This window comes from Sinohyriopsis cumingii, chromosome 10 (genome assembly GCF_028554795.1).
Source record: "Sinohyriopsis cumingii isolate HCF-2022 chromosome 10, ASM2855479v2, whole genome shotgun sequence".
Classification (NCBI taxonomy): domain Eukaryota; kingdom Metazoa; phylum Mollusca; class Bivalvia; order Unionida; family Unionidae; genus Sinohyriopsis; species Sinohyriopsis cumingii.
Window position 1 is genome coordinate 109,152,680 of NC_142970.1, and position 26,336 is coordinate 109,179,015.

At 36.2% G+C, this 26,336-nt stretch overlaps 14 non-coding genes across 14 annotated transcripts; all 14 read left to right on the forward strand.

Moving 5' to 3' along the window:
* Positions 1–2,735: 2,735 nt before the first annotated feature.
* On the forward strand, positions 2,736–2,809 carry Trnar-ucg (transfer RNA arginine (anticodon UCG)). The gene has a single exon. It is a non-coding gene; the product is annotated as a tRNA-Arg (tRNA).
* Positions 2,810–4,358: 1,549 nt separating this feature from the next.
* On the forward strand, positions 4,359–4,432 carry Trnar-acg (transfer RNA arginine (anticodon ACG)). Its single transcript has one exon. It is a non-coding gene; the product is annotated as a tRNA-Arg (tRNA).
* Positions 4,433–6,128: 1,696 nt separating this feature from the next.
* Positions 6,129–6,202, forward strand: Trnar-ucg (transfer RNA arginine (anticodon UCG)). Its single transcript has one exon. It is a non-coding gene; the product is annotated as a tRNA-Arg (tRNA).
* Positions 6,203–7,752: 1,550 nt separating this feature from the next.
* Positions 7,753–7,826, forward strand: Trnar-acg (transfer RNA arginine (anticodon ACG)). The gene has a single exon. It is a non-coding gene; the product is annotated as a tRNA-Arg (tRNA).
* Positions 7,827–9,522: 1,696 nt separating this feature from the next.
* Trnar-ucg (transfer RNA arginine (anticodon UCG)) lies at positions 9,523–9,596 on the forward strand. The gene has a single exon. It is a non-coding gene; the product is annotated as a tRNA-Arg (tRNA).
* Positions 9,597–11,146: 1,550 nt separating this feature from the next.
* Positions 11,147–11,220, forward strand: Trnar-acg (transfer RNA arginine (anticodon ACG)). Its single transcript has one exon. It is a non-coding gene; the product is annotated as a tRNA-Arg (tRNA).
* Positions 11,221–12,916: 1,696 nt separating this feature from the next.
* Trnar-ucg (transfer RNA arginine (anticodon UCG)) lies at positions 12,917–12,990 on the forward strand. The gene has a single exon. It is a non-coding gene; the product is annotated as a tRNA-Arg (tRNA).
* Positions 12,991–14,540: 1,550 nt separating this feature from the next.
* Positions 14,541–14,614, forward strand: Trnar-acg (transfer RNA arginine (anticodon ACG)). The gene has a single exon. It is a non-coding gene; the product is annotated as a tRNA-Arg (tRNA).
* A 1,696-nt stretch (positions 14,615–16,310) lies between these two features.
* Positions 16,311–16,384, forward strand: Trnar-ucg (transfer RNA arginine (anticodon UCG)). The gene has a single exon. It is a non-coding gene; the product is annotated as a tRNA-Arg (tRNA).
* Positions 16,385–17,933: 1,549 nt separating this feature from the next.
* Positions 17,934–18,007, forward strand: Trnar-acg (transfer RNA arginine (anticodon ACG)). The gene has a single exon. It is a non-coding gene; the product is annotated as a tRNA-Arg (tRNA).
* Positions 18,008–19,703: 1,696 nt separating this feature from the next.
* Positions 19,704–19,777, forward strand: Trnar-ucg (transfer RNA arginine (anticodon UCG)). The gene has a single exon. It is a non-coding gene; the product is annotated as a tRNA-Arg (tRNA).
* A 1,550-nt stretch (positions 19,778–21,327) lies between these two features.
* Trnar-acg (transfer RNA arginine (anticodon ACG)) lies at positions 21,328–21,401 on the forward strand. Its single transcript has one exon. It is a non-coding gene; the product is annotated as a tRNA-Arg (tRNA).
* Positions 21,402–23,097: 1,696 nt separating this feature from the next.
* Trnar-ucg (transfer RNA arginine (anticodon UCG)) lies at positions 23,098–23,171 on the forward strand. Its single transcript has one exon. It is a non-coding gene; the product is annotated as a tRNA-Arg (tRNA).
* A 1,550-nt stretch (positions 23,172–24,721) lies between these two features.
* Trnar-acg (transfer RNA arginine (anticodon ACG)) lies at positions 24,722–24,795 on the forward strand. Its single transcript has one exon. It is a non-coding gene; the product is annotated as a tRNA-Arg (tRNA).
* The last annotated feature ends 1,541 nt before the right edge of the window (positions 24,796–26,336 follow it).

The window sequence follows — 26,336 nt, forward strand, 5'->3', positions numbered from 1 at the left end:
TTGCATAATAGAAAGTATACCATTAGGCTGGAGAAATATTGTTGCAACAGAGTCAAAACCCACTGTAACCAATGGGAGAAATAATATGTTTCTCACAGTTGATACAAAATTATATGACCTCTGTTTATGTACAACACAACTATTTTACAAGCTTTTATGTACGTTGATTTTTCAAGAACCAGCTTCTGTTTCCTTTTGGAGTAAGATATTTAGTTTGGAAAAGCATAAATACTGGAAATTGATACACCTACCTTTCAAGACCCCAGATTGTATAGATTTGGATTACAGAATAATGCACAATCGAATATTTACAAAAGAGAGACTAAAATACTATGGCAAAATTGATAATGACTTATGTCCAGTGTGCCAGTTGGAAACAGAGGATTTATTTCACATGTTTTTGAAATGTCCTGAATTAAGCTCTTTTAAGAATTATATTGTATATATAGTTGAGATTCTTTTTAAAAATTGTAGAGTTGGTGTTCTCAATAGCACTTCTTTTGAACAAATGCTCATGATAGGATATAACAAAGAAACAAAATCAGTAAATAGTTATTTTTTGAACTACATTCTGAGCATTGCTCGATTGTGCATTTACAAAAGAAGAAACATTATGTCTTTAATAGGGAAACAAATAGACATCGAAAGATTGTTCCAATATTTGACTAGAAAATATATATTATATGCGTATCAACATTACAAAGACAAAAATCAGACTTTGATTACGAAGTATTTTGTAAAAGATAATCCTTTAATGAGAATAGAAGAGGATAAAGTGTTTATTACATTGTAGAATCATTGTTTTGTACTATAGCATTACAAAAAAATTTTAGAATCATTGTTCTGTAATATAGCTTAACAAAATACTATTGTAGAATCATTGTTTTGTAATATAGCATTACAAACTACTATGTACATACTGATTGTATATTTTTAACTTATATACTGTACAAAGCTTTTTTTAAATAAAGAAAGAAAAAAAAAAAAAGGCGCCTGACTACGGATCAGGAGATTGCAGGTTCGAGTCCTGCCGGGCTCAATATTAAAATTTTATCCACACCAAATAAAGTCTATAATTAAAAGCTGATTTTTATTATATTTACAGGTCTCGTTATTACTTTTATTCCCATTATATACCAATCAAAGGTATCTCGTATACTCCCAAAAAGTCTCCTCTGAGACTTTATCAAATCTTGTTACACATATCACTTCTAAATGATCTTGTACATGGGACCTGTTACCCTTCAATTAATTTTGTAAGACTTTTCAATTTAGTCACAGAATTTAAAGACGTTTTCATGAATTCTTTATTCTCATATTTCTCATCATCTTGATGAGCATAATTACAGTCCCAGTAGCAGTAATTGTAGTAGTAGCAAACACACTCAAATCCGTTGTGGACAGGTAACGAGTCTCTGGTCAACTGGATGTGATCCCTGACTACAGACTTCAGGTTCTGACATCTGAGATTAACCCAACTGATATCGACGCAATTTCTTGACGTTTGTGCATTAAATGAACTGTTATGATTTTAACATTTGGGACACTATAGTTTTTATTATCAAACGAGTCAAGTTATATATAGATGCTATGGATGAACAACCTCACGGAAGCAACTTTACTAAAAGATTTATCTAGCACTTTCTATAAACAGGTTAGAATTGTCACTTAAGGATAAGCCCTACACAAACAACAAAACACCCCGACTGATTTCTTGATCATAGTAACATTGAACAGGACTGATCGTTGTAAATCACATAAGCAGATACACACGACGTGCTGGAAGCATCCTTGGTCCGGGCCCAATTTGAATAATATGCTTGATTTGAACAAGGTGCCTGAAGATGGATCAGTAGATTGCAGCTTTGAGTCCAGTCCAGCATGTTATGTAGATCTATTTATTCCAGCATATGAAAATCGAAGATATAAAGATATTATCTAACAATCTACAAATGAATTGAAATCTCTTAAGATAATATTTTTGGAATAATACGACTACTTTACACTTGTGCACAGATAAACATAGTTCACATTAGATGTAGCAAAAAGCTTTTATCATAACTGCACTCGGCATCATCGCCGCTCAGTATCCCACTGATATAGATGTTCTATCCAATAGTCGATCTTTTGCATACGACATGCAACTCGGAGGTCAAGTCTCTTTCTTCAGAGCAATACGTTAGTTTCATACACGTATTCTCATTACTTTATTTCCATGACATCCTAAGGTCTATCCACTATATCTCTAGATCTTAATTACACTAAGCAGAATTGTTCGTAAAAATAATACAAATGCAAATACGAATCTTTACAAAATGTAAAAATGCCCATCCTTATTGGAGCACTTCCCTTGTCTAATATATAATTTCCGAGATGCTTAGTTTTTCACGACAAGTTCATCAATTTCAAGGGTTAGTAAATCTTGCAGGCAGTCTGCAATTCCGTAATGCGTAAAAAGAAAGCATCAGTTTGGGAAACATAAATTATCCAAGTTAGTTATAAATTTAAATAGATAAACTTGTCACATAACATCTGATCTAGCCATTTGTAGTTGTCAAATCTGTTTCAGACCCGCAACTACGATTTTCATCATTTCGTTATCAACTGTAGCCGTATTGGTAGCTTTAATAAGGGTTATTCCATCAAAGCATGTATTTTGGAGAATGGTTTGTACAACAACTACAACAAGGAAATGAACCCACACTAACCTATAAACCAATAAGTGTTTTCGTGAAGGGCCCGTGGCCAAATTGGATAAGGCGCCTGACTTCGGATCAGGAGACTGCAGGTTCGAGTCCTGCCGGGCTCGTTTGTTAAATCTTTTCCACTGCGTATTAAAATTCTTTGATTCTCAGCATCAACATACAGATAAATATCTCTATTGACATAAAACGTGCCAATAATGAGAACAAATTAGACTTTTAAATTTTGAAAAGAGACATAGTCAACTCTTTCTTTGCTTTTGATCATAAAATCGAATCTTCCATAGGATCGTTGTCATTGCCATTTCTTTCGTCTAAGTAACCTTTAATCCATCCATGTCATGGTAACGAATCTGATTTAGTCATGCAAATTCTGACCCTTCATGACTGTACCATTGCCATCACCATGCGAATTATCATCATCCGCAAAAGCAGTGCACTTGCAGAAGTGGCGATAGTAAAATCATCTTAATCCAAACATGAATAAGTGCACATGTGAGCAAGATAATGAGAAATTAGATCCGCGGTTTCAATCCGTAGATTGCAGCTTTGATTCGATGCAATACGAAGATATGTTTTTATTCCTACAGATTAAATTTTGTTCGTACAAAACATTGTATATTTATATCTAGCATTCCATAAGTAAAACAATTACCTACTACGTAGTCGAACTTCCATGTACATCACAAAAATTCACACAGCAATCATTTTTCTCGCCCAATATTTTAACGGGTCATTTTCGTATCTTTACAATGATTTAATCAGCAGCAGCAGGAAGAATCGTTACCATTATAGGTAGTGGTTTATACGTAATTTTAACAGCAGCCATAATGTTGGTAGTAGCAGCAGAAACACTAGTAGCATATGTAGACGTAATCGTTATTATGTCCATCGTACTAGCAATATAACTCCATTGGTAGTCGTCGTGGTATCAGTTTAAGTAGTGGTAGTAGAAGCAGTGTTGTACCAACCGTAACATTCACGAACCAACCTAAGAAATAGTCTGTATGTGAAGGGCCCGTGGCCAAATTGGATAAGGCGACAGACATCGGATAGGGAGACGGCAGGTTCGAATCCCTCTTGACCCACTAGAACAATATATTTTCCTCAAAACATAATTTCTATTTGGATATGTCGTGAATTGGATTAGTAGCAAGGAGTTAACGTTACCGTCACTTTTAAAACAATTCGGTTAGATTATTAAGGTTTTGATTTAGATTCGTTTTGTACTTGAGGGCACCACAACAAAAGTAGGATATTTAGTGCCAAGGCAATTGGAGCATAAAGGCACACAACAAACTTAGATCTAATTCTGACAACTGTTAAACACATCGGATAAATATAACCTGTTCAGTAATTGACCAGAGATTGCAGTTTCGAAAATTCACCGTGATAAGTGGGACAAGATTTCTTTGGTTCGTTTCAGAGCTTCAGAAATATATTATCTTTCCACATTTATGTTTACATACGAGTTATTTGGATTCAAATTTGACGCTTGATATCAGCGCTGAAAGGATATGCTGCAATCCCGCTGTAACCCGCATGCAGCGATACTCAAACATGACAGTAAAGCAATAGCAAGTCTTACCATAGTCATAGTCGTAGAAGTATTACCAAAAGCACACCAATATACTCTCTAACAAACATTCATGACAAGGGCCCGTGGCCAAATTGGATAAGGCGCCTGACTACGGATCAGGAGATTGCAGGTTCGAGTCCTGCCGGGCTCAATATTAAAATTTTATCCACACCAAATAAAGTCTATAATTAAAAGCTGATTTTTATTATATTTACAGGTCTCGTTATTACTTTTATTCCCATTATATACCAATCAAAGGTATCTCGTATACTCCCAGAAAGTCTCCTCTGAGACTTTATCAAATCTTGTTACACATATCACTTCTAAATGATCTTGTACATGGGACCTGTTTCCCTTCAATTAATTTTGTAAGACTTTTCAATTTAGTCACAGAATTTAAAGACGTTTTCATGAATTCTTTATTCTCATATTTCTCATCATCTTGATGAGCATAATTACAGTCCCAGTAGCAGTAATTGTAGTAGTAGCAAACACACTCAAATCCGTTGTGGACAGGTAACGAGTCTCTGGTCAACTGGATGTGATCCCTGACTACAGACTTCAGGTTCTGACATCTGAGATTAACCCAACTGATATCGACGCAATTTCTTGACGTTTGTGCATTAAATGAACTGTTATGATTTTAACATTTGGGACACTATAGTTTTTATTATCAAACGAGTCAAGTTATATATAGATGCTATGGATGAACAACCTCACGGAAGCAACTTTACTAAAAGATTTATCTAGCACTTTCTATAAACAGGTTAGAATTGTCACTTAAGGATAAGCCCTACACAAACAACAAAACACCCCGACTGATTTCTTGATCATAGTAACATTGAACAGGACTGATCGTTGTAAATCACATAAGCAGATACACACGACGTGCTGGAAGCATCCTTGGTCCGGGCCCAATTTGAATAATATGCTTGATTTGAACAAGGTGCCTGAAGATGGATCAGTAGATTGCAGCTTTGAGTCCAGTCCAGCATGTTATGTAGATCTATTTATTCCAGCATATGAAAATCGAAGATATAAAGATATTATCTAACAATCTACAAATGAATTGAAATCTCTTAAGATAATATTTTTGGAATAATACGACTACTTTACACTTGTGCACAGATAAACATAGTTCACATTAGATGTAGCAAAAAGCTTTTATCATAACTGCACTCGGCATCATCGCCGCTCAGTATCCCACTGATATAGATGTTCTATCCAATAGTCGATCTTTTGCATACGACATGCAACTCGGAGGTCAAGTCTCTTTGTTCAGAGCAATACGTTAGTTTCATACACGTATTCTCATTACTTTATTTCCATGACATCCTAAGGTCTATCCACTATATCTCTAGATCTTAATTACACTAAGCAGAATTGTTCGTAAAAATAATACAAATGCAAATACGAATCTTTACAAAATGTAAAAATGCCCATCCTTATTGGAGCACTTCCCTTGTCTAATATATAATTTCCGAGATGCTTAGTTTTTCACGACAAGTTCATCAATTTCAAGGGTTAGTAAATCTTGCAGGCAGTCTGCAATTCCGTAATGCGTAAAAAGAAAGCATCAGTTTGGGAAACATAAATTATCCAAGTTAGTTATAAATTTAAATAGATAAACTTGTCACATAACATCTGATCTAGCCATTTGTAGTTGTCAAATCTGTTTCAGACCCGCAACTACGATTTTCATCATTTCGTTATCAACTGTAGCCGTATTGGTAGCTTTAATAAGGGTTATTCCATCAAACCATGTATTTTGGAGAATGGTTTGTACAACAACTACAACAAGGAAATGAACCCACACTAACCTATAAACCAATAAGTGTTTTCGTGAAGGGCCTGTGGCCAAATTGGATAAGGCGCCTGACTTCGGATCAGGAGACTGCAGGTTCGAGTCCTGCCGGGCTCGTTTGTTAAATCTTTTCCACTGCGTATTAAAATTCTTTGATTCTCAGCATCAACATACAGATAAATATCTCTATTGACATAAAACGTGCCAATAATGAGAACAAATTAGACTTTTAAATTTTGAAAAGAGACATAGTCAACTCTTTCTTTGCTTTTGATCATAAAATCGAATCTTCCATAGGATCGTTGTCATTGCCATTTCTTTCGTCTAAGTAACCTTTAATCCATCCATCTCATGGTAACGAATCTGATTTAGTCATGCAAATTCTGACCCTTCATGACTGTACCATTGCCATCACCATGCGAATTATCATCATCCGCAAAAGCAGTGCACTTGCAGAAGTGGCGATAGTAAAATCATCTCAATCCAAACATGAATAAGTGCACATGTGAGCAAGATAATGAGAAATTAGATCCGCGGTTTCAATCCGTAGATTGCAGCTTTGATTCGATGCAATACGAAGATATGTTTTTATTCCTACAGATTAAATTTTGTTCGTACAAAACATTGTATATTTATATCTAGCATTCCATAAGTAAAACAATTACCTACTACGTAGTCGAACTTCCATGTACATCACAAAAATTCACACAGCAATCATTTTTCTCGCCCAATATTTTAACGGGTCATTTTCGTATCTTTACAATGATTTAATCAGCAGCAGCAGGAAGAATCGTTACCATTATAGGTAGTGGTTTATACGTAATTTTAACAGCAGCCATAATGTTGGTAGTAGCAGCAGAAACACTAGTAGCATATGTAGACGTAATCGTTATTATGTCCATCGTACTAGCAATATAACTCCATTGGTAGTCGTCGTGGTATCAGTTTAAGTAGTGGTAGTAGAAGCAGTGTTGTACCAACCGTAACATTCACGAACCAACCTAAGAAATAGTCTGTATGTGAAGGGCCCGTGGCCAAATTGGATAAGGCGACAGACATCGGATAGGGAGACGGCAGGTTCGAATCCCTCTTGACCCACTAGAACAATATATTTTCCTCAAAACATAATTTCTATTTGGATATGTCGTGAATTGGATTAGTAGCAAGGAGTTAACGTTACCGTCACTTTTAAAACAATTCGGTTAGATTATTAAGGTTTTGATTTAGATTCGTTTTGTACTTGAGGGCACCACAACAAAAGTAGGATATTTAGTGCCAAGGCAATTGGAGCATAAAGGCACACAACAAACTTAGATCCTAATTCTGTCAACTGTTAAACACATCGGATAAATATAACCTGTTCAGTAATTGACCAGAGATTGCAGTTTCGAAAATTCACCGTGATAAGTGGGACAAGATTTCTTTGGTTCGTTTCAGAGCTTCAGAAATATATTATCTTTCCACATTTATGTTTACATACGAGTTATTTGGATTCAAATTTGACGCTTGATATCAGCGCTGAAAGGATATGCTGCAATCCCGCTGTAACCCGCATGCAGCGATACTCAAACATGACAGTAAAGCAATAGCAAGTCTTACCATAGTCATAGTCGTAGAAGTATTACCAAAAGCACACCAATATACTCTCTAACAAACATTCATGACAAGGGCCCGTGGCCAAATTGGATAAGGCGCCTGACTACGGATCAGGAGATTGCAGGTTCGAGTCCTGCCGGGCTCAATATTAAAATTTTATCCACACCAAATAAAGTCTATAATTAAAAGCTGATTTTTATTATATTTACAGGTCTCGTTATTACTTTTATTCCCATTATATACCAATCAAAGGTATCTCGTATACTCCCAGAAAGTCTCCTCTGAGACTTTATCAAATCTTGTTACACATATCACTTCTAAATGATCTTGTACATGGGACTTGTTACCCTTCAATTAATTTTGTAAGACTTTTCAATTTAGTCACAGAATTTAAAGACGTTTTCATGAATTCTTTATTCTCATATTTCTCATCATCTTGATGAGCATAATTACAGTCCCAGTAGCAGTAATTGTAGTAGTAGCAAACACACTCAAATCCGTTGTGGACAGGTAACGAGTCTCTGGTCAACTGGATGTGATCCCTGACTACAGACTTCAGGTTCTGACATCTGAGATTAACCCAACTGATATCGACGCAATTTCTTGACGTTTGTGCATTAAATGAACTGTTATGATTTTAACATTTGGGACACTATAGTTTTTATTATCAAACGAGTCAAGTTATATATAGATGCTATGGATGAACAACCTCACGGAAGCAACTTTACTAAAAGATTTATCTAGCACTTTCTATAAACAGGTTAGAATTGTCACTTAAGGATAAGCCCTACACAAACAACAAAACACCCCGACTGATTTCTTGATCATAGTAACATTGAACAGGACTGATCGTTGTAAATCACATAAGCAGATACACACGACGTGCTGGAAGCATCCTTGGTCCGGGCCCAATTTGAATAATATGCTTGATTTGAACAAGGTGCCTGAAGATGGATCAGTAGATTGCAGCTTTGAGTCCAGTCCAGCATGTTATGTAGATCTATTTATTCCAGCATATGAAAATCGAAGATATAAAGATATTATCTAACAATCTACAAATGAATTGAAATCTCTTAAGATAATATTTTTGGAATAATACGACTACTTTACACTTGTGCACAGATAAACATAGTTCACATTAGATGTAGCAAAAAGCTTTTATCATAACTGCACTCGGCATCATCGCCGCTCAGTATCCCACTGATATAGATGTTCTATCCAATAGTCGATCTTTTGCATACGACATGCAACTCGGAGGTCAAGTCTCTTTGTTCAGAGCAATACGTTAGTTTCATACACGTATTCTCATTACTTTATTTCCATGACATCCTAAGGTCTATCCACTATATCTCTAGATCTTAATTACACTAAGCAGAATTGTTCGTAAAAATAATACAAATGCAAATACCAATCTTTACAAAATGTAAAAATGCCCATCCTTATTGGAGCACTTCCCTTGTCTAATATATAATTTCCGAGATGCTTAGTTTTTCACGACAAGTTCATCAATTTCATGGGTTAGTAAATCTTGCAGGCAGTCTGCAATTCCGTAATGCGTAAAAAGAAAGCATCAGTTTGGGAAACATAAATTATCCAAGTTAGTTATAAATTTAAATAGATAAACTTGTCACATAACATCTGATCTAGCCATTTGTAGTTGTCAAATCTGTTTCAGACCCGCAACTACGATTTTCATCATTTCGTTATCAACTGTAGCCGTATTGGTAGCTTTAATAAGGGTTATTCCATCAAAGCATGTATTTTGGAGAATGGTTTGTACAACAACTACAACAAGGAAATGAACCCACACTAACCTATAAACCAATAAGTGTTTTCGTGAAGGGCCCGTGGCCAAATTGGATAAGGCGCCTGACTTCGGATCAGGAGACTGCAGGTTCGAGTCCTGCCGGGCTCGTTTGTTAAATCTTTTCCACTGCGTATTAAAATTCTTTGATTCTCAGCATCAACATACAGATAAATATCTCTATTGACATAAAACGTGCCAATAATGAGAACAAATTAGACTTTTAAATTTTGAAAAGAGACATAGTCAACTCTTTCTTTGCTTTTGATCATAAAATCGAATCTTCCATAGGATCGTTGTCATTGCCATTTCTTTCGTCTAAGTAACCTTTAATCCATCCATGTCATGGTAACGAATCTGATTTAGTCATGCAAATTCTGACCCTTCATGACAGTACCATTGCCATCACCATGCGAATTATCATCATCCGCAAAAGCAGTGCACTTGCAGAAGTGGCGATAGTAAAATCATCTCAATCCAAACATGAATAAGTGCACATGTGAGCAAGATAATGAGAAATTAGATCCGCGGTTTCAATCCGTAGATTGCAGCTTTGATTCGATGCAATACGAAGATATGTTTTTATTCCTACAGATTAAATTTTGTTCGTACAAAACATTGTATATTTATATCTAGCATTCCATAAGTAAAACAATTACCTACTACGTAGTCGAACTTCCATGTACATCACAAAAATTCACACAGCAATCATTTTTCTCGCCCAATATTTTAACGGGTCATTTTCGTATCTTTACAATGATTTAATCAGCAGCAGCAGGAAGAATCGTTACCATTATAGGTAGTGGTTTATACGTAATTTTAACAGCAGCCATAATGTTGGTAGTAGCAGCAGAAACACTAGTAGCATATGTAGACGTAATCGTTATTATGTCCATCGTACTAGCAATATAACTCCATTGGTAGTCGTCGTGGTATCAGTTTAAGTAGTGGTAGTAGAAGCAGTGTTGTACCAACCGTAACATTCACGAACCAACCTAAGAAATAGTCTGTATGTGAAGGGCCCGTGGCCAAATTGGATAAGGCGACAGACATCGGATAGGGAGACGGCAGGTTCGAATCCCTCTTGACCCACTAGAACAATATATTTTCCTCAAAACATAATTTCTATTTGGATATGTCGTGAATTGGATTAGTAGCAAGGAGTTAACGTTACCGTCACTTTTAAAACAATTCGGTTAGATTATTAAGGTTTTGATTTAGATTCGTTTTGTGCTTGAGGGCACCACAACAAAAGTAGGATATTTAGTGCCAAGGCAATTGGAGCATAAAGGCACACAACAAACTTAGATCCTAATTCTGTCAACTGTTAAACACATCTGATAAATATAACCTGTTCAGTAATTGACCAGAGATTGCAGTTTCGAAAATTCACCGTGATAAGTGGGACAAGATTTCTTTGGTTCGTTTCAGAGCTTCAGAAATATATTATCTTTCCACATTTATGTTTACATACGAGTTATTTGGATTCAAATTTGACGCTTGATATCAGCGCTGAAAGGATATGCTGCAATCCCGCTGTAACCCGCATGCAGCGATACTCAAACATGACAGTAAAGCAATAGCAAGTCTTACCATAGTCATAGTCGTAGAAGTATTACCAAAAGCACACCAATATACTCTCTAACAAACATTCATGACAAGGGCCCGTGGCCAAATTGGATAAGGCGCCTGACTACGGATCAGGAGATTGCAGGTTCGAGTCCTGCCGGGCTCAATATTAAAATTTTATCCACACCAAATAAAGTCTATAATTAAAAGCTGATTTTTATTATATTTACAGGTCTCGTTATTACTTTTATTCCCATTATATACCAATCAAAGGTATCTCGTATACTCCCAGAAAGTCTCCTCTGAGACTTTATCAAATCTTGTTACACATATCACTTCTAAATGATCTTGTACATGGGACTTGTTACCCTTCAATTAATTTTGTAAGACTTTTCAATTTAGTCACAGAATTTAAAGACGTTTTCATGAATTCTTTATTCTCATATTTCTCATCATCTTCATGAGCATAATTACAGTCCCAGTAGCAGTAATTGTAGTAGTAGCAAACACACTCAAATCCGTTGTGGACAGGTAACGAGTCTCTGGTCAACTGGATGTGATCCCTGACTACAGACTTCAGGTTCTGACATCTGAGATTAACCCAACTGATATCGACGCAATTTCTTGACGTTTGTGCATTAAATGAACTGTTATGATTTTAACATTTGGGACACTATAGTTTTTATTATCAAACGAGTCAAGTTATATATAGATGCTATGGATGAACAACCTCACGGAAGCAACTTTACTAAAAGATTTATCTAGCACTTTCTATAAACAGGTTAGAATTGTCACTTAAGGATAAGCCCTACACAAACAACAAAACACCCCGACTGATTTCTTGATCATAGTAACATTGAACAGGACTGATCGTTGTAAATCACATAAGCAGATACACACGACGTGCTGGAAGCATCCTTGGTCCGGGCCCAATTTGAATAATATGCTTGATTTGAACAAGGTGCCTGAAGATGGATCAGTAGATTGCAGCTTTGAGTCCAGTCCAGCATGTTATGTAGATCTATTTATTCCAGCATATGAAAATCGAAGATATAAAGATATTATCTAACAATCTACAAATGAATTGAAATCTCTTAAGATAATATTTTTGGAATAATACGACTACTTTACACTTGTGCACAGATAAACATAGTTCACATTAGATGTAGCAAAAAGCTTTTATCATAACTGCACTCGGCATCATCGCCGCTCAGTATCCCACTGATATAGATGTTCTATCCAATAGTCGATCTTTTGCATACGACATGCAACTCGGAGGTCAAGTCTCTTTGTTCAGAGCAATACGTTAGTTTCATACACGTATTCTCATTACTTTATTTCCATGACATCCTAAGGTCTATCCACTATATCTCTAGATCTTAATTACACTAAGCAGAATTGTTCGTAAAAATAATACAAATGCAAATACCAATCTTTACAAAATGTAAAAATGCCCATCCTTATTGGAGCACTTCCCTTGTCTAATATATAATTTCCGAGATGCTTAGTTTTTCACGACAAGTTCATCAATTTCAAGGGTTAGTAAATCTTGCAGGCAGTCTGCAATTCCGTAATGCGTAAAAAGAAAGCATCAGTTTGGGAAACATAAATTATCCAAGTTAGTTATAAATTTAAATAGATAAACTTGTCACATAACATCTGATCTAGCCATTTGTAGTTGTCAAATCTGTTTCAGACCCGCAACTACGATTTTCATCATTTCGTTATCAACTGTAGCCGTATTGGTAGCTTTAATAAGGGTTATTCCATCAAACCATGTATTTTGGAGAATGGTTTGTACAACAACTACAACAAGGAAATGAACCCACACTAACCTATAAACCAATAAGTGTTTTCGTGAAGGGCCTGTGGCCAAATTGGATAAGGCGCCTGACTTCGGATCAGGAGACTGCAGGTTCGAGTCCTGCCGGGCTCGTTTGTTAAATCTTTTCCACTGCGTATTAAAATTCTTTGATTCTCAGCATCAACATACAGATAAATATCTCTATTGACATAAAACGTGCCAATAATGAGAACAAATTAGACTTTTAAATTTTGAAAAGAGACATAGTCAACTCTTTCTTTGCTTTTGATCATAAAATCGAATCTTCCATAGGATCGTTGTCATTGCCATTTCTTTCGTCTAAGTAACCTTTAATCCATCCATCTCATGGTAACGAATCTGATTTAGTCATGCAAATTCTGACCCTTCATGACTGTACCATTGCCATCACCATGCGAATTATCATCATCCGCAAAAGCAGTGCACTTGCAGAAGTGGCGATAGTAAAATCATCTCAATCCAAACATGAATAAGTGCACATGTGAGCAAGATAATGAGAAATTAGATCCGCGGTTTCAATCCGTAGATTGCAGCTTTGATTCGATGCAATACGAAGATATGTTTTTATTCCTACAGATTAAATTTTGTTCGTACAAAACATTGTATATTTATATCTAGCATTCCATAAGTAAAACAATTACCTACTACGTAGTCGAACTTCCATGTACATCACAAAAATTCACACAGCAATCATTTTTCTCGCCCAATATTTTAACGGGTCATTTTCGTATCTTTACAATGATTTAATCAGCAGCAGCAGGAAGAATCGTTACCATTATAGGTAGTGGTTTATACGTAATTTTAACAGCAGCCATAATGTTGGTAGTAGCAGCAGAAACACTAGTAGCATATGTAGACGTAATCGTTATTATGTCCATCGTACTAGCAATATAACTCCATTGGTAGTCGTCGTGGTATCAGTTTAAGTAGTGGTAGTAGAAGCAGTGTTGTACCAACCGTAACATTCACGAACCAACCTAAGAAATAGTCTGTATGTGAAGGGCCCGTGGCCAAATTGGATAAGGCGACAGACATCGGATAGGGAGACGGCAGGTTCGAATCCCTCTTGACCCACTAGAACAATATATTTTCCTCAAAACATAATTTCTATTTGGATATGTCGTGAATTGGATTAGTAGCAAGGAGTTAACGTTACCGTCACTTTTAAAACAATTCGGTTAGATTATTAAGGTTTTGATTTAGATTCGTTTTGTACTTGAGGGCACCACAACAAAAGTAGGATATTTAGTGCCAAGGCAATTGGAGCATAAAGGCACACAACAAACTTAGATCCTAATTCTGTCAACTGTTAAACACATCGGATAAATATAACCTGTTCAGTAATTGACCAGAGATTGCAGTTTCGAAAATTCACCGTGATAAGTGGGACAAGATTTCTTTGGTTCGTTTCAGAGCTTCAGAAATATATTATCTTTCCACATTTATGTTTACATACGAGTTATTTGGATTCAAATTTGACGCTTGATATCAGCGCTGAAAGGATATGCTGCAATCCCGCTGTAACCCGCATGCAGCGATACTCAAACATGACAGTAAAGCAATAGCAAGTCTTACCATAGTCATAGTCGTAGAAGTATTACCAAAAGCACACCAATATACTCTCTAACAAACATTCATGACAAGGGCCCGTGGCCAAATTGGATAAGGCGCCTGACTACGGATCAGGAGATTGCAGGTTCGAGTCCTGCCGGGCTCAATATTAAAATTTTATCCACACCAAATAAAGTCTATAATTAAAAGCTGATTTTTATTATATTTACAGGTCTCGTTATTACTTTTATTCCCATTATATACCAATCAAAGGTATCTCGTATACTCCCAGAAAGTCTCCTCTGAGACTTTATCAAATCTTGTTACACATATCACTTCTAAATGATCTTGTACATGGGACTTGTTACCCTTCAATTAATTTTGTAAGACTTTTCAATTTAGTCACAGAATTTAAAGACGTTTTCATGAATTCTTTATTCTCATATTTCTCATCATCTTCATGAGCATAATTACAGTCCCAGTAGCAGTAATTGTAGTAGTAGCAAACACACTCAAATCCGTTGTGGACAGGTAACGAGTCTCTGGTCAACTGGATGTGATCCCTGACTACAGACTTCAGGTTCTGACATCTGAGATTAACCCAACTGATATCGACGCAATTTCTTGACGTTTGTGCATTAAATGAACTGTTATGATTTTAACATTTGGGACACTATAGTTTTTATTATCAAACGAGTCAAGTTATATATAGATGCTATGGATGAACAACCTCACGGAAGCAACTTTACTAAAAGATTTATCTAGCACTTTCTATAAACAGGTTAGAATTGTCACTTAAGGATAAGCCCTACACAAACAACAAAACACCCCGACTGATTTCTTGATCATAGTAACATTGAACAGGACTGATCGTTGTAAATCACATAAGCAGATACACACGACGTGCTGGAAGCATCCTTGGTCCGGGCCCAATTTGAATAATATGCTTGATTTGAACAAGGTGCCTGAAGATGGATCAGTAGATTGCAGCTTTGAGTCCAGTCCAGCATGTTATGTAGATCTATTTATTCCAGCATATGAAAATCGAAGATATAAAGATATTATCTAACAATCTACAAATGAATTGAAATCTCTTAAGATAATATTTTTGGAATAATACGACTACTTTACACTTGTGCACAGATAAACATAGTTCACATTAGATGTAGCAAAAAGCTTTTATCATAACTGCACTCGGCATCATCGCCGCTCAGTATCCCACTGATATAGATGTTCTATCCAATAGTCGATCTTTTGCATACGACATGCAACTCGGAGGTCAAGTCTCTTTGTTCAGAGCAATACGTTAGTTTCATACACGTATTCTCATTACTTTATTTCCATGACATCCTAAGGTCTATCCACTATATCTCTAGATCTTAATTACACTAAGCAGAATTGTTCGTAAAAATAATACAAATGCAAATACCAATCTTTACAAAATGTAAAAATGCCCATCCTTATTGGAGCACTTCCCTTGTCTAATATATAATTTCCGAGATGCTTAGTTTTTCACGACAAGTTCATCAATTTCAAGGGTTAGTAAATCTTGCAGGCAGTCTGCAATTCCGTAATGCGTAAAAAGAAAGCATCAGTTTGGGAAACATAAATTATCCAAGTTAGTTATAAATTTAAATAGATAAACTTGTCACATAACATCTGATCTAGCCATTTGTAGTTGTCAAATCTGTTTCAGACCCGCAACTACGATTTTCATCATTTCGTTATCAACTGTAGCCGTATTGGTAGCTTTAATAAGGGTTATTCCATCAAAGCATGTATTTTGGAGAATGGTTTGTACAACAACTACAACAAGGAAATGAACCCACACTAACCTATAAACCAATAAGTGTTTTCGTGAAGGGCCCGTGGCCAAATTGGATAAGGCGCCTGACTTCGGATCAGGAGACTGCAGGTTCGAGTCCTGCCGGGCTCGTTTGTTAAATCTTTTCCACTGCGTATTAAAATTCTTTGATTCTCAGCATCAACATACAGATAAATATCTCTATTGACATAAAACGTGCCAATAATGAGAACAAATTAGACTTTTAAATTTTGAAAAGAGACATAGTCAACTCTTTCTTTGCTTTTGATCATAAAATCGAATCTTCCATAGGATCGTTGTCATTGCCATTTCTTTCGTCTAAGTAACCTTTAATCCATCCATGTCATGGTAACGAATCTGATTTAGTCATGCAAATTCTGACCCTTCATGACTGTACCATTGCCATCACCATGCGAATTATCATCATCCGCAAAAGCAGTGCACTTGCAGAAGTGGCGATAGTAAAATCATCTCAATCCAAACATGAATAAGTGCACATGTGAGCAAGATAATGAGAAATTAGATCCGCGGTTTCAATCCGTAGATTGCAGCTTTGATTCGATGCAATACGAAGATATGTTTTTATTCCTACAGATTAAATTTTGTTCGTACAAAACATTGTATATTTATATCTAGCATTCCATAAGTAAAACAATTACCTACTACGTAGTCGAACTTCCATGTACATCACAAAAATTCACACAGCAATCATTTTTCTCGCCCAATATTTTAACGGGTCATTTTCGTATCTTTACAATGATTTAATCAGCAGCAGCAGGAAGAATCGTTACCATTATAGGTAGTGGTTTATACGTAATTTTAACAGCAGCCATAATGTTGGTAGTAGCAGCAGAAACACTAGTAGCATATGTAGACGTAATCGTTATTATGTCCATCGTACTAGCAATATAACTCCATTGGTAGTCGTCGTGGTATCAGTTTAAGTAGTGGTAGTAGAAGCAGTGTTGTACCAACCGTAACATTCACGAACCAACCTAAGAAATAGTCTGTATGTGAAGGGCCCGTGGCCAAATTGGATAAGGCGACAGACATCGGATAGGGAGACGGCAGGTTCGAATCCCTCTTGACCCACTAGAACAATATATTTTCCTCAAAACATAATTTCTATTTGGATATGTCGTGAATTGGATTAGTAGCAAGGAGTTAACGTTACCGTCACTTTTAAAACAATTCGGTTAGATTATTAAGGTTTTGATTTAGATTCGTTTTGTACTTGAGGGCACCACAACAAAAGTAGGATATTTAGTGCCAAGGCAATTGGAGCATAAAGGCACACAACAAACTTAGATCTAATTCTGACAACTGTTAAACACATCGGATAAATATAACCTGTTCAGTAATTGACCAGAGATTGCAGTTTCGAAAATTCACCGTGATAAGTGGGACAAGATTTCTTTGGTTCGTTTCAGAGCTTCAGAAATATATTATCTTTCCACATTTATGTTTACATACGAGTTATTTGGATTCAAATTTGACGCTTGATATCAGCGCTGAAAGGATATGCTGCAATCCCGCTGTAACCCGCATGCAGCGATACTCAAACATGACAGTAAAGCAATAGCAAGTCTTACCATAGTCATAGTCGTAGAAGTATTACCAAAAGCACACCAATATACTCTCTAACAAACATTCATGACAAGGGCCCGTGGCCAAATTGGATAAGGCGCCTGACTACGGATCAGGAGATTGCAGGTTCGAGTCCTGCCGGGCTCAATATTAAAATTTTATCCACACCAAATAAAGTCTATAATTAAAAGCTGATTTTTATTATATTTACAGGTCTCGTTATTACTTTTATTCCCATTATATACCAATCAAAGGTATCTCGTATACTCCCAGAAAGTCTCCTCTGAGACTTTATCAAATCTTGTTACACATATCACTTCTAAATGATCTTGTACATGGGACCTGTTTCCCTTCAATTAATTTTGTAAGACTTTTCAATTTAGTCACAGAATTTAAAGACGTTTTCATGAATTCTTTATTCTCATATTTCTCATCATCTTCATGAGCATAATTACAGTCCCAGTAGCAGTAATTGTAGTAGTAGCAAACACACTCAAATCCGTTGTGGACAGGTAACGAGTCTCTGGTCAACTGGATGTGATCCCTGACTACAGACTTCAGGTTCTGACATCTGAGATTAACCCAACTGATATCGACGCAATTTCTTGACGTTTGTGCATTAAATGAACTGTTATGATTTTAACATTTGGGACACTATAGTTTTTATTATCAAACGAGTCAAGTTATATATAGATGCTATGGATGAACAACCTCACGGAAGCAACTTTACTAAAAGATTTATCTAGCACTTTCTATAAACAGGTTAGAATTGTCACTTAAGGATAAGCCCTACACAAACAACAAAACACCCCGACTGATTTCTTGATCATAGTAACATTGAACAGGACTGATCGTTGTAAATCACATAAGCAGATACACACGACGTGCTGGAAGCATCCTTGGTCCGGGCCCAATTTGAATAATATGCTTGATTTGAACAAGGTGCCTGAAGATGGATCAGTAGATTGCAGCTTTGAGTCCAGTCCAGCATGTTATGTAGATCTATTTATTCCAGCATATGAAAATCGAAGATATAAAGATATTATCTAACAATCTACAAATGAATTGAAATCTCTTAAGATAATATTTTTGGAATAATACGACTACTTTACACTTGTGCACAGATAAACATAGTTCACATTAGATGTAGCAAAAAGCTTTTATCATAACTGCACTCGGCATCATCGCCGCTCAGTATCCCACTGATATAGATGTTCTATCCAATAGTCGATCTTTTGCATACGACATGCAACTCGGAGGTCAAGTCTCTTTGTTCAGAGCAATACGTTAGTTTCATACACGTATTCTCATTACTTTATTTCCATGACATCCTAAGGTCTATCCACTATATCTCTAGATCTTAATTACACTAAGCAGAATTGTTCGTAAAAATAATACAAATGCAAATACGAATCTTTACAAAATGTAAAAATGCCCATCCTTATTGGAGCACTTCCCTTGTCTAATATATAATTTCCGAGATGCTTAGTTTTTCACGACAAGTTCATCAATTTCAAGGGTTAGTAAATCTTGCAGGCAGTCTGCAATTCCGTAATGCGTAAAAAGAAAGCATCAGTTTGGGAAACATAAATTATCCAAGTTAGTTATAAATTTAAATAGATAAACTTGTCACATAACATCTGATCTAGCCATTTGTAGTTGTCAAATCTGTTTCAGACCCGCAACTACGATTTTCATCATTTCGTTATCAACTGTAGCCGTATTGGTAGCTTTAATAAGGGTTATTCCATCAAACCATGTATTTTGGAGAATGGTTTGTACAACAACTACAACAAGGAAATGAACCCACACTAACCTATAAACCAATAAGTGTTTTCGTGAAGGGCCTGTGGCCAAATTGGATAAGGCGCCTGACTTCGGATCAGGAGACTGCAGGTTCGAGTCCTGCCGGGCTCGTTTGTTAAATCTTTTCCACTGCGTATTAAAATTCTTTGATTCTCAGCATCAACATACAGATAAATATCTCTATTGACATAAAACGTGCCAATAATGAGAACAAATTAGACTTTTAAATTTTGAAAAGAGACATAGTCAACTCTTTCTTTGCTTTTGATCATAAAATCGAATCTTCCATAGGATCGTTGTCATTGCCATTTCTTTCGTCTAAGTAACCTTTAATCCATCCATCTCATGGTAACGAATCTGATTTAGTCATGCAAATTCTGACCCTTCATGACTGTACCATTGCCATCACCATGCGAATTATCATCATCCGCAAAAGCAGTGCACTTGCAGAAGTGGCGATAGTAAAATCATCTCAATCCAAACATGAATAAGTGCACATGTGAGCAAGATAATGAGAAATTAGATCCGCGGTTTCAATCCGTAGATTGCAGCTTTGATTCGATGCAATACGAAGATATGTTTTTATTCCTACAGATTAAATTTTGTTCGTACAAAACATTGTATATTTATATCTAGCATTCCATAAGTAAAACAATTACCTACTACGTAGTCGAACTTCCATGTACATCACAAAAATTCACACAGCAATCATTTTTCTCGCCCAATATTTTAACGGGTCATTTTCGTATCTTTACAATGATTTAATCAGCAGCAGCAGGAAGAATCGTTACCATTATAGGTAGTGGTTTATACGTAATTTTAACAGCAGCCATAATGTTGGTAGTAGCAGCAGAAACACTAGTAGCATATGTAGACGTAATCGTTATTATGTCCATCGTACTAGCAATATAACTCCATTGGTAGTCGTCGTGGTATCAGTTTAAGTAGTGGTAGTAGAAGCAGTGTTGTACCAACCGTAACATTCACGAACCAACCTAAGAAATAGTCTGTATGTGAAGGGCCCGTGGCCAAATTGGATAAGGCGACAGACATCGGATAGGGAGACGGCAGGTTCGAATCCCTCTTGACCCACTAGAACAATATATTTTCCTCAAAACATAATTTCTATTTGGATATGTCGTGAATTGGATTAGTAGCAAGGAGTTAACGTTACCGTCACTTTTAAAACAATTCGGTTAGATTATTAAGGTTTTGATTTAGATTCGTTTTGTACTTGAGGGCACCACAACAAAAGTAGGATATTTAGTGCCAAGGCAATTGGAGCATAAAGGCACACAACAAACTTAGATCCTAATTCTGTCAACTGTTAAACACATCGGATAAATATAACCTGTTCAGTAATTGACCAGAGATTGCAGTTTCGAAAATTCACCGTGATAAGTGGGACAAGATTTCTTTGGTTCGTTTCAGAGCTTCAGAAATATATTATCTTTCCACATTTATGTTTACATACGAGTTATTTGGATTCAAATTTGACGCTTGATATCAGCGCTGAAAGGATATGCTGCAATCCCGCTGTAACCCGCATGCAGCGATACTCAAACATGACAGTAAAGCAATAGCAAGTCTTACCATAGTCATAGTCGTAGAAGTATTACCAAAAGCACACCAATATACTCTCTAACAAACATTCATGACAAGGGCCCGTGGCCAAATTGGATAAGGCGCCTGACTACGGATCAGGAGATTGCAGGTTCGAGTCCTGCCGGGCTCAATATTAAAATTTTATCCACACCAAATAAAGTCTATAATTAAAAGCTGATTTTTATTATATTTACAGGTCTCGTTATTACTTTTATTCCCATTATATACCAATCAAAGGTATCTCGTATACTCCCAGAAAGTCTCCTCTGAGACTTTATCAAATCTTGTTACACATATCACTTCTAAATGATCTTGTACATGGGACTTGTTACCCTTCAATTAATTTTGTAAGACTTTTCAATTTAGTCACAGAATTTAAAGACGTTTTCATGAATTCTTTATTCTCATATTTCTCATCATCTTCATGAGCATAATTACAGTCCCAGTAGCAGTAATTGTAGTAGTAGCAAACACACTCAAATCCGTTGTGGACAGGTAACGAGTCTCTGGTCAACTGGATGTGATCCCTGACTACAGACTTCAGGTTCTGACATCTGAGATTAACCCAACTGATATCGACGCAATTTCTTGACGTTTGTGCATTAAATGAACTGTTATGATTTTAACATTTGGGACACTATAGTTTTTATTATCAAACGAGTCAAGTTATATATAGATGCTATGGATGAACAACCTCACGGAAGCAACTTTACTAAAAGATTTATCTAGCACTTTCTATAAACAGGTTAGAATTGTCACTTAAGGATAAGCCCTACACAAACAACAAAACACCCCGACTGATTTCTTGATCATAGTAACATTGAACAGGACTGATCGTTGTAAATCACATAAGCAGATACACACGACGTGCTGGAAGCATCCTTGGTCCGGGCCCAATTTGAATAATATGCTTGATTTGAACAAGGTGCCTGAAGATGGATCAGTAGATTGCAGCTTTGAGTCCAGTCCAGCATGTTATGTAGATCTATTTATTCCAGCATATGAAAATCGAAGATATAAAGATATTATCTAACAATCTACAAATGAATTGAAATCTCTTAAGATAATATTTTTGGAATAATACGACTACTTTACACTTGTGCACAGATAAACATAGTTCACATTAGATGTAGCAAAAAGCTTTTATCATAACTGCACTCGGCATCATCGCCGCTCAGTATCCCACTGATATAGATGTTCTATCCAATAGTCGATCTTTTGCATACGACATGCAACTCGGAGGTCAAGTCTCTTTGTTCAGAGCAATACGTTAGTTTCATACACGTATTCTCATTACTTTATTTCCATGACATCCTAAGGTCTATCCACTATATCTCTAGATCTTAATTACACTAAGCAGAATTGTTCGTAAAAATAATACAAATGCAAATACCAATCTTTACAAAATGTAAAAATGCCCATCCTTATTGGAGCACTTCCCTTGTCTAATATATAATTTCCGAGATGCTTAGTTTTTCACGACAAGTTCATCAATTTCATGGGTTAGTAAATCTTGCAGGCAGTCTGCAATTCCGTAATGCGTAAAAAGAAAGCATCAGTTTGGGAAACATAAATTATCCAAGTTAGTTATAAATTTAAATAGATAAACTTGTCACATAACATCTGATCTAGCCATTTGTAGTTGTCAAATCTGTTTCAGACCCGCAACTACGATTTTCATCATTTCGTTATCAACTGTAGCCGTATTGGTAGCTTTAATAAGGGTTATTCCATCAAACCATGTATTTTGGAGAATGGTTTGTACAACAACTACAACAAGGAAATGAACCCACACTAACCTATAAACCAATAAGTGTTTTCGTGAAGGGCCCGTGGCCAAATTGGATAAGGCGCCTGACTTCGGATCAGGAGACTGCAGGTTCGAGTCCTGCCGGGCTCGTTTGTTAAATCTTTTCCACTGCGTATTAAAATTCTTTGATTCTCAGCATCAACATACAGATAAATATCTCTATTGACATAAAACGTGCCAATAATGAGAACAAATTAGACTTTTAAATTTTGAAAAGAGACATAGTCAACTCTTTCTTTGCTTTTGATCATAAAATCGAATCTTCCATAGGATCGTTGTCATTGCCATTTCTTTCGTCTAAGTAACCTTTAATCCATCCATCTCATGGTAACGAATCTGATTTAGTCATGCAAATTCTGACCCTTCATGACAGTACCATTGCCATCACCATGCGAATTATCATCATCCGCAAAAGCAGTGCACTTGCAGAAGTGGCGATAGTAAAATCATCTCAATCCAAACATGAATAAGTGCACATGTGAGCAAGATAATGAGAAATTAGATCCGCGGTTTCAATCCGTAGATTGCAGCTTTGATTCGATGCAATACGAAGATATGTTTTTATTCCTACAGATTAAATTTTGTTCGTACAAAACATTGTATATTTATATCTAGCATTCCATAAGTAAAACAATTACCTACTACGTAGTCGAACTTCCATGTACATCACAAAAATTCACACAGCAATCATTTTTCTCGCCCAATATTTTAACGGGTCATTTTCGTATCTTTACAATGATTTAATCAGCAGCAGCAGGAAGAATCGTTACCATTATAGGTAGTGGTTTATACGTAATTTTAACAGCAGCCATAATGTTGGTAGTAGCAGCAGAAACACTAGTAGCATATGTAGACGTAATCGTTATTATGTCCATCGTACTAGCAATATAACTCCATTGGTAGTCGTCGTGGTATCAGTTTAAGTAGTGGTAGTAGAAGCAGTGTTGTACCAACCGTAACATTCACGAACCAACCTAAGAAATAGTCTGTATGTGAAGGGCCCGTGGCCAAATTGGATAAGGCGACAGACATCGGATAGGGAGACGGCAGGTTCGAATCCCTCTTGACCCACTAGAACAATATATTTTCCTCAAAACATAATTTCTATTTGGATATGTCGTGAATTGGATTAGTAGCAAGGAGTTAACGTTACCGTCACTTTTAAAACAATTCGGTTAGATTATTAAGGTTTTGATTTAGATTCGTTTTGTGCTTGAGGGCACCACAACAAAAGTAGGATATTTAGTGCCAAGGCAATTGGAGCATAAAGGCACACAACAAACTTAGATCCTAATTCTGTCAACTGTTAAACACATCGGATAAATATAACCTGTTCAGTAATTGACCAGAGATTGCAGTTTCGAAAATTCACCGTGATAAGTGGGACAAGATTTCTTTGGTTCGTTTCAGAGCTTCAGAAATATATTATCTTTCCACATTTATGTTTACATACGAGTTATTTGGATTCAAATTTGACGCTTGATATCAGCGCTGAAAGGATATGCTGCAATCCCGCTGTAACCCGCATGCAGCGATACTCAAACATGACAGTAAAGCAATAGCAAGTCTTACCATAGTCATAGTCGTAGAAGTATTACCAAAAGCACACCAATATACTCTCTAACAAACATTCATGACAAGGGCCCGTGGCCAAATTGGATAAGGCGCCTGACTACGGATCAGGAGATTGCAGGTTCGAGTCCTGCCGGGCTCAATATTAAAATTTTATCCACACCAAATAAAGTCTATAATTAAAAGCTGATTTTTATTATATTTACAGGTCTCGTTATTACTTTTATTCCCATTATATACCAATCAAAGGTATCTCGTATACTCCCAGAAAGTCTCCTCTGAGACTTTATCAAATCTTGTTACACATATCACTTCTAAATGATCTTGTACATGGGACTTGTTACCCTTCAATTAATTTTGTAAGACTTTTCAATTTAGTCACAGAATTTAAAGACGTTTTCATGAATTCTTTATTCTCATATTTCTCATCATCTTCATGAGCATAATTACAGTCCCAGTAGCAGTAATTGTAGTAGTAGCAAACACACTCAAATCCGTTGTGGACAGGTAACGAGTCTCTGGTCAACTGGATGTGATCCCTGACTACAGACTTCAGGTTCTGACATCTGAGATTAACCCAACTGATATCGACGCAATTTCTTGACGTTTGTGCATTAAATGAACTGTTATGATTTTAACATTTGGGACACTATAGTTTTTATTATCAAACGAGTCAAGTTATATATAGATGCTATGGATGAACAACCTCACGGAAGCAACTTTACTAAAAGATTTATCTAGCACTTTCTATAAACAGGTTAGAATTGTCACTTAAGGATAAGCCCTACACAAACAACAAAACACCCCGACTGATTTCTTGATCATAGTAACATTGAACAGGACTGATCGTTGTAAATCACATAAGCAGATACACACGACGTGCTGGAAGCATCCTTGGTCCGGGCCCAGTTTGAATAATATGCTTGATTTGAACAAGGTGCCTGAAGATGGATCAGTAGATTGCAGCTTTGAGTCCAGTCCAGCATGTTATGTAGATCTATTTATTCCAGCATATGAAAATCGAAGATATAAAGATATTATCTAACAATCTACAAATGAATTGAAATCTCTTAAGATAATATTTTTGGAATAATACGACTACTTTACACTTGTGCACAGATAAACATAGTTCACATTAGATGTAGCAAAAAGCTTTTATCATAACTGCACTCGGCATCATCGCCGCTCAGTATCCCACTGATATAGATGTTCTATCCAATAGTCGATCTTTTGCATACGACATGCAACTCGGAGGTCAAGTCTCTTTGTTCAGAGCAATACGTTAGTTTCATACACGTATTCTCATTACTTTATTTCCATGACATCCTAAGGTCTATCCACTATATCTCTAGATCTTAATTACACTAAGCAGAATTGTTCGTAAAAATAATACAAATGCAAATACGAATCTTTACAAAATGTAAAAATGCCCATCCTTATTGGAGCACTTCCCTTGTCTAATATATAATTTCCGAGATGCTTAGTTTTTCACGACAAGTTCATCAATTTCATGGGTTAGTAAATCTTGCAGGCAGTCTGCAATTCCGTAATGCGTAAAAAGAAAGCATCAGTTTGGGAAACATAAATTATCCAAGTTAGTTATAAATTTAAATAGATAAACTTGTCACATAACATCTGATCTAGCCATTTGTAGTTGTCAAATCTGTTTCAGACCCGCAACTA